Below are 12,734 nucleotides of genomic sequence, written 5' to 3'. Positions count from 1 at the left end.
TCAACTGGGCCTCATGAAAAATACTTGGTGGACTTAGCCCATTATTTATGTATTAAGGAGCGAGCCCTTATTCTATAAAAGGGACTCCCTCACTTTCACTAGAGAGCACCCATTGTTCATGTACTGAGGAGTGAGCCCTTATTTTATAAAAGGGACTCCATCACCACCATTGGAGAGCATCATCGCCTACTGAGCAACCGTCTCGCCGTGAGCATCACTCCGAACCCATATTTATGTATTGAGGAACAAGCCCTTATTCTATAAAAGGGACTCCCCTCACCACCATTAGAGAGCATCAACTCTAACCCATCATCCATGTATTGAGGAGTAAGCCCTTATTCTATAAAAGGGACTCCCTCACCTTCAAACGCCACAAGCCGAGCTAACCAAGGCAACATAAGCCACGAGCCGAGCAGCCTCGCAACGTGTGCTACTTCTAGTTTAGCGTCATTTCAGATTGAGCACTGCCTTATATCGAACATCATTTCAAGAACAGCATCTAGTTACTTCGGCCCACACATGGACTGAATTTCAAGTCTCCAGCCAAAAGACTCTCTTGACTGAAGACTTGGGGGACTACTGTTTATACCATATTTAGGGCCTCGTATTTAGACCTCGTATAAATACTCGAGGGACTTAAATGTAATTATGTAATAAAGGAATGGGCAAATATGTAATTAGGGGAGGAGTCCTTATTCAATAAAAGGGCCTTCTCACCCTCACAAACCCTAGGCCTCTCACCCCCTCTCAAAGCTCTTCATTTACAGAGCTCATTCTCTCACAAATACTCTCAGAGAAATACATATTCAATGTGGACGTAGCCCAAACCTTGGGGTGAACCACGATACATCTTGTGTTATTTACATTACTTGCAGATTCACGGTTGGATTTACGTTGTACCAAGACTTCTGGTTTTGTGCATCAACACAGTATATACTTATATACTTGATAATTTCCCAAAAAATGCGTTTAAATGAAAGTATGCCTTGAAATGTCATGCATATAAATTTATGTTAAGTCTATGAATTAGTATATGATGCATTATATATAATTATGGTGATGTGGACGCTCAGGTAAGCCCAAATGAGTTTATGAATTGTGAATGTGAATAATAGTTGTGATTAATTGAGAAGCATAGAGCTCATAAACCTGCACCCCGGTGTTAGTGATTAGCCAGAGATATGGCACATGCCTGTATATAATGTCACCTCATGCACCCTATGCTTACATTAGATCCAATTTAGGTGCACAGTCTTGTCGTACAGACCATTATAGGTGGTTCCGACTCGTAGGTGACTAGCGATTTATCGCACAGCTATCATGAGAGCGTAGTATTAAGCATAATTATATTACACCCAGTCTTGTCGTACAAACCTTTTCAGTGGTTCCGACTTGTGTGCAGTGTAGTGCCGTATAGGTCATTTGCAGTGACTCCGGCTAGATTGACTAATGAGCTATGAATTCAGCCGTACAGACCTCTGTAGGGGTGTTGGTTAATGTATTATTTTCCATGAATTTATTTTCACTTGAGTTACTTATTCTGTTTATATCTTGGCATGGCATACTTATGATTATGAATATGTGTAGCATAATTGGAATTTAAATATATATATATATATATATATAAATGTATATGTTTATATTCTATCTCTGGGAAAAAAATATACATGTTTTACAGCGAGGGGTTAGAGCATTTGAAAGTTAAATGTGTTCTCAAAACCTTTGTTTTTGCCCACTCACATTTTCTGTTTTGCGCCCCTCCAGGTTTTAGGTTGACTTGTTGTTGGTGGCATTGAGGATCTCAGCGGTTCTTACAGAATAAAATATTCGTATGATATCTTCTAGTACTGTATAACTAGTACTTGTCCTACTGGACTGCACATAGACTCTATATGCTCTGATTAGGAGTATTTACTCTTGTATCTCACTCCTAGCACTTTCTGCTTATTAGTGCATATTAGTAGCTTTTGGTTTTTATTTATTCGTATATTTCTTATCTTTATTACTTCCGCACTGTGCACATGGCTACGTCATCCTCACGTGACGCCCAGCACGCCTTGATCTTTGGTCGGGGTGTGTTAGTTTGGTATCAGAGCGTTGGTTTAGCAGTCCTGTATATCTTGTGAATGATCTAATCATTGTGGTGTCTTCTGTCAGAACTATGCCGCCTCGTAGAGAGCCACATCACTCAGCTGAGCCTAGTTTTCCTAATAGTGCCCAATAACGGGAAGCTATAGCTAATGCCATTCAGTCTTCATGCAGTCATCCTCAAAGGACACCTATTTAGACTGTGTATAATCTGAAGCTAAATCATTTCATTGGAAATGAAGGACATAAGGGAGCGGAGAAGTGGCTTAATCATGTTGAGAAGACTTTTCTTGTGATGCAAAGTTAGGGGAATATTCCTCTTGATAGGTGGGTCAACATGACTACTTGGTTTTTGGGTCTAGAGCCTGCATCCTGGTGGAGACAAGAGTCTTATTAGATTGTGAGGTGTTTAAACAATTGTTTTGAAAAAGTTTATTCCCCCTAAGTACATTGATCGCAAGAAACAAGAGTTTACGCATCTGAAACAAGGAAAGATGTCAGCAAATAAGTATTATAGAAGGTTCACTAATTTGTCTAGATATGATCCGGAGGTTGCTGCTAATCCGGTCGAGATGCTCCATCGTTTTAGGTTGGGTACTAAGAAGAAATGACGTTATATAGCGACATCAACTCCCTGTGCCACATACAAGGAGTTTTATCAGGTGTTACTGCGGATTGAGGACTTAGAGAACATGCCCAGTGAAAGTGAAGATGAAGAAGAAAAGAACGGGAACCAGAGGCAAGATGATAAAGGTAAAGGTTAATCATCTCAAAGGCCTCGTAAGATCCAGAGTTTTAAGAGAAGTGGTGTTAGTTCCAGTTTTTCCAGGGGAGGCTTGAGCTCTAATATGCAGAGGAGAGGTGGTAGATTTTCTGAAGGCCTGGGATTTCAGGGCAGATGGACTTTGGTGGTTCAGGTGCTCCTTTATGCCGCAAGTGTAATAATAGGCATTTTGGGGAGTGCAGGAGAGGCAGCAATGCATGCTATACTTGTGGATAGATGGGGCATAGGGCTGCACATTGCCCTCAAATTCAGCAGAGGCCCCAACAGCCTTCCTTACCACCATATGCACCAACCCAGCAAGTTTCAGGACCTAGTGGTTATACTCAGACTGGTCGTGGATGTGCTTATCATTATCAGGGTGACGTTGCTTCTTATGCTTCAAGGCAGTATCAGTACTCGCATGACCCTCATTATCAGAGTGGTTACCTTCAGTATCAGGGAGGTTTTATACCATATCAGCCACACTAAGCAGGTGGATCCCAGTGGTACCAGGGGAGACAGCCCCAGCAGGTAGAGATTGCTGCTAGCAGTGCAGGATCTTCAAGGCAGTTTGGTCAGCCAAGACAAGGACGAGGTATTTATGCTAGTAGAGGTCGTGGTGGACGACAGCAGAATCAATGACGTATCCATAACGTGACACTGCAAGATGCTCAAAACAATCCTGATTTAATTATGGGTACATTAAATATTTTTGGTCATTTTGTTAGAGTATTGATTGATTGTGGTGCTATGCATTCTGTTGTTTCTCATACATTTGCTCAAATGACGCAACCTCATCCTACACCTCTAGGATATGATTTAGAGTTTTCTATGCCTAGAGGGGAGAGATGTTATGTGGATCGGGTATATCTAGGATGTCCAGTGATGGTGGAGGATGTTGTTATGCCAGCTAATCTTATTCTGTTAGACATTGTTGATTTTGATGTGATTTTGGGCACTGATTGGTTACATTATAATCGTGCCAAAATAGATTGTTATGGAAAGGCAGTCACCTTTCATCATCCTGGATTACCTGAAGTTACATTTGGAGGAGAGCCTAGCGGGGTGAGGCATGGTGTTATTTCTGCCATGAAAGCCAAAAGATTGTTGTCGAAAGGTTGTCAGAAATATTTGGCTCATGTGGTGTTAAATGATAATGCTCCTAGTAGTGTGGAGGATGTGTGTGTGGTCAGGCATTTTCCGGATGTGTTCCCTGACGATTTAACTGGATTGCTGCCAGACAGAGATGTGGAGTTCGTTATTGATCTACTTCCAGGCACGAATCCTATATCTTTGACTCCTTATAGAATGGCTCCTGCTGAGTTGAGGGAATTGAAAGTTCAGTTGCAAGAATTGGTGGATAAAGGATTTATTCAACCTAGTACTTCACCTTGGGGAGCTCCAGTTTTATTTGTGAGGAAGAAAGACGGAACTTTGAGGCTATGCATTGATTATAGGCAATTGAATCGGGTAACAATTAAGAACCATTATCCATTGCCTCGTATAGATGATTTGTTTGATCAACTCCGAGGTGCATGTGTGTTCTCTAAGATTGACTTGAGGTCTGGTTATTACCAGTTGAAGATTAGAAGTGAAGATGTCCCTAAAACAACTTTCAAGACTCGATATGGTCATTATGAGTTTCTTGTGATGCTATTTGGGTTAACTGATGCACCAGGAGCTTTCATGGATTTAATGAATCGAGTATTCCAACCATATTTGGACTTCATTGACAATATTCTAGTATACTCTAAGACTAGAGCAGAGCATGCTAGACATCTTAAATTGGTGTTGAAAAGTTTGAGGGAACACCAGTTATATGCTAAGTTTATCAAATGCCAATTCTGGTTAGATCAAGTGGCATTTTTGGGACATGTTATATCAGCTTAAGGTATCCAAGTTGATTCTCAAAAAGTGGCAGCTGTGGAGAATTGGAAGCAACCTCGAACCATCACTGAAGTATGGAGTTTTCTTGACCTTGTAGGCTATTATAGATGGTTCGTTAAGGATTTTTCAGTGATTGCTTTACCATTGACGAGGTTGACCAAGAAAGATGTTAAGTTTGAGTGGGATGACAATTGTGAGCAAAGTTTTCAACAGTTAAAGTATTATCTCACTTATGCACATGTTTTAACACTCCCGGATGATGGTGGTAATTTCAAGGTCTACAGTGATGCTTCTTTGAATGGTCTGGGTTGTGTATTGATGCAACATAGTAGGGTGATTGCTTATGCTTCAAGATAGTTGAAACCTCATGAGATGAATTACCCTACTCATGATTTGAAGTTACCGGTTATCATATTTGCTTTGAAGATTTGGAGACATTATCTTTATGGTGAGAAATGTAAGATCTTCACGGATCATAAGAGTCTTCAGTACCTTTTTACTCAGAGAGATCTTAATCTTCGGCAGTGGAGGTGGATTGAGTTACTTAGTGATTATGATTGCACGATTGAGTATCACCCTAGTCATGCAAATGCAGTGGCGGATACACTTAATAGGAAGACTCCAGTTAGACTTAATGCAATCTATGATTGTCATGTTCCTCTCCTTGCAGATTTGAGGTCCATTGGAGTAGAGTTAGGAGTGGAAGATCGAGAGGAAGCCTTGCTTGCTAATTTTCAAGTTAGGTCAATCTTAATTGATTGTGTGCTCAAGGCCCAGATGAATGATGAAGAAACCCAGGAAATAATTCAAGCAAGGAATCAGGGGAAAAAGAAAGATTTCAGAATTCGAGAAACTGATGGTATGCTTATGCAAGAGAGCAGAATGTATATGCTGAATAATGCAGAGTTAAAGAAAGAAATCCTTGACGAAACACATATTTCGACATATGCAATGCATCCAGGAGGTACCAAGATGTATCATACCATTCGACCATTTTATTATTGGCTGGGTATGAAAAGAGAAATTGCCGAGTATGTGAGTAGGTGTGCCATTTGCCAACAGGTTAAAGCTGAAAGGAAGAAACCGTTTGGGTTGATGCAGCCACTTCCCATTCCATAGTGGAAATGGGAAAATATTACCATGGATTTTGTGTACAAGCTTCCTCGTACACAGAATGGTTATGACGGCATTTGGGTGATAGTTGATCGGCTTACTAAGTCAGCACACTTTATTCCTGTGAGGGAAAAATACCCATGAAGCCGATTAGCTAAGTTATTCATATCGAAGATTGTGAAGTACCATGGTGTTCCAGTTGATATTATCTCCGACCAGGATCCTTGATTTACTTCTAAGTTCTGGATAACATTCCAGGAAGCTTTTAGTACAAGATTACTTTATAGTGCGGCATATCATCCTCAGACAGACAGACAATCTGAGAGGACTATTCAGCATTAGAAGATATGCTAAGATCTTCAGTGCTGCAGTTTGGCAATGGTTGGCATGATTGTTTGGATTTGATGGAATTCGCCTACAACAACAGTTACCATTCGAGTATTGGTATGACACCTTTTGAGGCACTCTATGGCAAGTCTTGTCGAACGCCATTATGCCGGTCAGAACTTGGCGAAAGAGTTTTGGTGGGCCCGGAAATTATGGATGAAACTACTCAGAATATTCAGGTAATTAAGTCTAACTTGAAAGCGGCCCAAGATCGACAAAAGAGTATAGCAGATGGACATGCCACTAACCGGATGTATAATGTAGGTGATTGGGTGTTTTTAAAGTTATCACCATGGAAAGGTGTTGTGTGGTTTGGAAAGAAATGAAAGTTAAGTCCTAGGTATATTGGGCCGTATTTGATCACTGAAAGAGTTGGTGAAGTTGCTTATAGACTTGAGTTGCCTTCAGAGTTGTCTAAGGTACACGATGTGTTTCATGTTTCGATGCTTCGACATTATGTCTCAGATCTTTCTCATGTAATACCTCCTTAACCGCTGGAAATTAATTCGGATTTGACTTATGATGATGACCCAGTGACTATTTTGGATTGGAAAGATAAGGAAATGAGGAATAAGACAGTGCTTTTGGTGAAAGTATTATGGAGAAATCACTCAGTGGAAGAGGCTACTTGGGAGACAGAGGATCGGATGAGAGAGATGTATCCACGCTTGTTTTATGACTATTAGTGGATGTATTTGTTGTATAAATTTTGAGGACGAAATTTTATAAGGTGGGTAGATTGTTACAGCCCGTCCCGAAATATTTATTTTCGACGGCGTGAGATTACATATTTACCCTTGGACGTTTTGTATGGTCATGCAGGTGAAGTTTTATTTGGACCAATTCAAAGATTTTCCTAATTTTTTGGAACACTTAGGAATTAGTTTTGTTGGTTGTGACCAACTATGACCACACACAAGCACCCATAATTTTCTCTCTCTCTCTTCCCTCTCGGATTTTCTTCCATTTCCGTACAAACCGTACGGTCAACCTCAAACTCCTTCAACCAGTCTCGGATCAACGTTAAAAAGGTGATGTTCTTGTTCCCTACAAGCTCCTGAGTCCATTCGTACAATTTTTAGGACTTGAAAGCTTGTAAAACCCGAGAAACCATAACCTCCGATTTGAGGTATTGTTCATGCACACGTAAATGTGTAGTTTTCTTAGAGTTTTGAAGTTATAGGGAGCTTTAGATCGTCTTCACGAGGCTCAGAGAAGAAAAATGAAGTGATTTGGACGTTGGGAAGCTCGGGAATAGGGAGTTGCAGATTTAGCCGGAATATCGAAGGATTTTTCGACGAGTTCCGTCGGTTTTAGGACTTTTGAAAGGTAAGGTTTTGTTCTACTTGTCCTAAGCTTCAATTTGGTTCAAGTTTCGTGGAATTTGGTTGAGAATTGGACGAGATATGAAGGTTTTCGTGATTTTCCAGTTTCTGGTGAACGACGACGGCGACCGACGAGGCTAACCGGAGAAGAAGATAGAATATTTCGTCAGAGTTGATGGAATATTCTGACGCCGTCAGGTAGAATTAACGGTTTTTGTTACTTTTTAACGGAATATTTCACGGAATATTCCTAACGAGTTTAAAGGATTCCGTTAGGGTCCCTGCGCGTGTTGCCATGCCCTTGTCGGCGCATGGGACGTCAGAAATTTTTTCTAAAAATATGGGGATGTTCGTGAGGTTGTGTAGATCACGTTGGTATATTCAAACATCCCATTCGAGCAATGTATGAGAAATTATTAGCTAATATTGGTTATGTGCTTTAAATTAACGTTTTTATAGTTGTTTCGCATATAGGTGAGACTTATCTCGAGAACGAGCGCAGTCAAGGTGACTCGGGGGCTACAACCCTTCGACATACTAGTGTGTAGGCTTTTGGTTTTCAGTATATACTTATATACTTGATAATTTCCCAGAAAATGCGTTTAAATGAAAGTATGCCTTGAAATGCCATGCATATAAATTTATGTTCAGTATATGAATTAGTATATGATGCATTTTATATAATTGTGGTTCTGTGGATGCTTAGGTAAGCCCAGGTGAGTTTATGGATTATGAATGTGAATAACGGTTGTGATTAATTGAGAAGCATAGAGCTCATATACCTGCACCCCGGTGTTAGTGATTAGCAAGAGATATGGCACATGCCTGTATATAATGTCACCTCTCGCACCCTATGCTCACATTGGATCCAATTTAGGTGCACAGTCTTGTCGTACAGACCATTATAGGAGGTTCCGACTCGTAGGTGACTAGCGATTTATCGCACAGCTATCATGAGAGCGTAATATTGATCATAATTATATTACACCCAGTCTTGTCGTACAAACCTTTTCAGTGGTTCCGACTTGTGTGCAATGTAGTGCTGTATAGGTCATTTGCAGTGACTCCGGCTAGATTGACTAATGAGCTATGAATTCAGCCGTACAGACTTCTGTAGGGGTTCCGGTTAATGTATTATTTTTCATGAATTTATTTTCACTTAAGTTACTTATTCTGTTTATATCTTGGCATGGCATACTTATGATTATGAATATGTGTAGCATGATTGGAATTGATATATAGTATACATGTTTTACAACAATGGGTTAGAGCATTTGAAAGTTAAATGTGTTCTCAAAACCTTTGTTTTTGCCCACTCACGTTTTCTGTTTTGCGCCCCTCCAGGTTTAGGTTGACTTGCTGTTGGTGGCATTGAGGATCTCGGCGGTTTTGACAGAATAAAATATTCGTAGGATATCTTCTGGTACTGTATAACTTGTACTTATCCTACTGGACTGCACCTAGACTTTCTATGCTCTGATTAGGAGTATTTACTCTTGTATCTCACTCCTATCACTTTCTGCTTATTAGTGCACATTAGTAGCTTTTGATTTTTATTTATTTGTATATTTCTTATCTGTATTACTTCCGCACTGTGCACATGGCTACATCACCATCACGTGACGCCCAGCACGCCTTGATCTTTGGTCGGGGTGTGTCATCCTAACTGGAATCACACGCATAATATGTTCGATAATATGTGATACAACGATAAGAATAGCCAAGCAGTGTTATACGATAACCTATGAGATTTCTTTTTCAAGTTCCAGATATTAGCATATTCAAATAGTTGAATATCAAAGTGCATAACTAAAAAACGACAAACCAAGTATAAACTAATATAATTTTATTAAGTGAACAAAAGATTGTCGTGACGGCTACATAATCCGGTATGCTACATTATGAATGACTTGTTAACTATTGGTTAACAAAGCTCGCTATTTGTAATAAGCTAACTCTAATCCTCTAATCCCTAATAAGTAAGGAAACGAAAATCTAATTTTAATGAACTGGGCCTAAAATTCAAATAATAAAAATAAACAACTAATTTTCCAACACAAATGAGTGTACATATAACTTTGTTACTTACTTGTTTGAACTCGAATAGTAGTGACTTGTTGTACCAAAACATAATATTTTTTTTTTCTTAATTGTATCTTGAACGTTAAATAAAAACAACATTGTTTGTCGCTATAAAATGAAATATTACTGCACAGGTATGAAATTGTAATTTGAGTCTTTCCAAGTATAGGCTTGTATTCTACACAACACGTCCTTAGTTATGTCGTTGGTGAACTACACGATGGTGGTCAGGAAGAAGCTGAAATGCCTCTGTGAGTCTTCCCGACCTCCGAAATGATGGACTGTCGTGACGAAACCATCATCTGGTCCACTTTTAAAAAATAGAAAGAGAAAAAAAAACTGTATTTTGCCTCTATTAATTCTTATTATACTATATGTTTTGTCTTATGAGACAAGTATTTTCATAGAAAACTGCTTTTCAAGTTTAAATTCCTTGGCAAAGAAGAAAACGGTGCAATTTATTGTGACGTTGTCAAATATAGTAGTGGGTGTTGTCAGTGCAAGATTCAAGTCCGGCGCCAATGACAAAGGCCTTGTGCTGCCGTGCGGATTAATAAGATATATAAATAAAATAGTCCAAGTCCAAGGCCTTACCATAATTTATTTACTAGCAAAGAGCACATATTTTGTGTGTGTGAATAATTCTTTTAATAAATGCATATTTTTTTCTATACTATTATTAAGAGAAGCCTCCTTGTCAATTTTTACCTTTTTTTTCCTATTTTGTCCTCTTTATGTAAATATTGTGTATCAAAAGTGAGGGTAAAATTGGAAAAATAAGTATGTGATTGTCATTTTCTCAAAAAAAAAAAAAAGAGGGTAAAATAAGAAAAATAGGGATATGATTGTCATTTTGTCAAAAGGTACATAATTACTATTTTACCCTCCTTTTTGTCAATAATGTGTATCAAAAACAGTGAGGGCAAAATTAAAAATAATGGGGAAAAAAAAGTTGACAATGGCTCTTCTCCTAGTAGAATAGATTCCTATTTATTATTATAATGAAATAATAATAATTATCAATAATGTGTGATTGATACGGTCAAAGGTCCTCAAAAATCATTCAACTATTCTTAAGAGGATGCGCATCGATCTCTAATCAAACCTGCAGGTCAATTTGGACTTGACCAGCTTTGCCTTCTTCTCCTTATTTTCCCTATAATTGTTCATATTTTATACGTGCATATGCATGTATGATGTATAGGCACAGCATTTGACACGCTCGAGAGTATGAATTTCATATAGAAGAGCTAAGGGACTTTGTAAGTGTTTATAAAGAGTTTGGTTATTTTTAATTTGTTAATTGGTTGTATGGTAAAGTCTTAATTTTTTTTATGCTATCAGAATAGTTTGATTCATATGTGAAGCTCAATGGTCACATGTGCTTCACTTCATCTAATTTTGTGTTGTTCACATATTAGGCTTTGTACGTGTTTATAAAGAGTTTGGTTATTTTTAATTCGCCAATTGACTTTATGATAAAATCTCAATTTTCTTTATGCTATCAAAATAGTTTGATCCATGTGTGAAGCTCAACGGTCACACATGCTTCACTTCATCTAATTTTGTGTTGTTCATGTATTAGACTTAAAAAATTATTACATGTAAGGAATAGTGTTGAGAGTATATGAATTTCACGTCAAGAAGAAAAAAGACATGCATGTGTATTATAAAAAATTAAAGTACTCCCCATGTTGCTATTGAATCAGTTCAAGTTATGACGTTTTGAAGCCAAACAATATTAATTCTTTGTTTCTAAGCTCAACTTTTGAATTTTTTTGCGCCCCTTTGTAATTCAGCCCTTGATTTTAAAGTAGATATACCTTATAATCAGCATAAGGTCAAGACAGTTGATGATCTTTGCCCTATAAATAAATGAGAATATACGATATGTTTGCTAGCACAAAAGAACAAAAAACAAAAACAAAAGAATTATATATATTGACGTATATATTGCATCCTTGCATGCATGCACGGTGTGCGAGAGATCCTATAGTTGTTGTCGAACCCGAATTATATTAAGTGAATTGAAAACACAGAGAGAGAGAGAGAGAATAAAAATCACACACAAATACAAAATAATCAAATATATAATACACAACCTCGTACCATATGAATCATGGAAATAGAGAGACCGAGTTTTAGGTCGATCCAAAATTGTAAATATTACCTCGACATTTTGAAACACAAAGGACTCAATCCACGCCTCCACAAATCTTGTTGGAAAATATTAATATTTATGTTTATTTCAGTATTTGGGTTTTCCTTCTTATTTTAGGATTTGGGCCTAGCTCATCCTAGTTAAGGTTTCTTAGGATTAGTTCTCTATAAATATTGCTTGTAGTTTAGTTTGAGAAATAAGTTAGTCACAATGTAGCCTCTTCGGGTTTTGTAGTCATCTCGGCATTCTCAGTTAGTTTAATAATATTGTTATTATTTTGTTAGTCTTGTTCGTTTCGCACTCTGATATTCAACTTGCTTATCATGTTATGACCTTCACCTTTGTATATACGAAAATTGATAATATTTAATCATTTATTTGGATATATATATCCCACTCCTCGCGAATTGCGTAACTTAATCTTACAAATATATAACTGAAACATATCAAATCAGAAACTGTTTAGTCATTCAAATACATGAAACATATCAATGATGTAAGTACCAGTAACATCTCTTCACTGTTTCATTCCTCTTCATAATTATAAAGTATTACCATACACAAATTACAATCATAATTTGATTTATAATTTGAACGTGATGCACGTGTTTTAATCTTTTTAAAATCATCTTTTAAGTTTAAAAAATAAGCTAATGAAGAAGTTGTGCCAACACAAAGTTCATGTTCGTTTTTAAAGAGTGTTAAAGAAAATATAATACTATTTTATCTGTATATCCACTTTCCAGCAAACCAACCACCCTCATTTTATTGAGAATTATTGAGCAGTGCAAATTATTGCTATAGAAAATCTAGAACAATCACCATGAGGAAGATCTAGAATATATCATGGTCTCAAAATTGGTTGATTTCCTGCTGGCCAATAACAAGCTCCATTTATAGTTGTCACATCTATATGCCCTAGCTCTCA

The 12,734-nt window shown here is 37.7% G+C and overlaps 1 long non-coding RNA gene across 1 annotated transcript; it reads left to right on the top strand.

The window, feature by feature from the left end:
• Positions 1-7,228: 7,228 nt before the first annotated feature.
• LOC139190580 (uncharacterized) lies at positions 7,229-9,119 on the top strand. The gene is made up of 3 exons (XR_011574890.1): positions 7,229-7,567; positions 7,669-7,761; positions 8,908-9,119. It is a non-coding gene; the product is annotated as an uncharacterized lncRNA (long non-coding RNA).
• The last annotated feature ends 3,615 nt before the right edge of the window (positions 9,120-12,734 follow it).

Source organism: Malus domestica, chromosome 13 (assembly GCF_042453785.1).
Source record: "Malus domestica chromosome 13, GDT2T_hap1".
Lineage (NCBI taxonomy): Eukaryota > Viridiplantae > Streptophyta > Magnoliopsida > Rosales > Rosaceae > Malus > Malus domestica.
The sequence above is the reverse complement of the archived record's forward strand: the minus strand, read 5'-3'. Positions and strand labels throughout refer to the sequence as shown.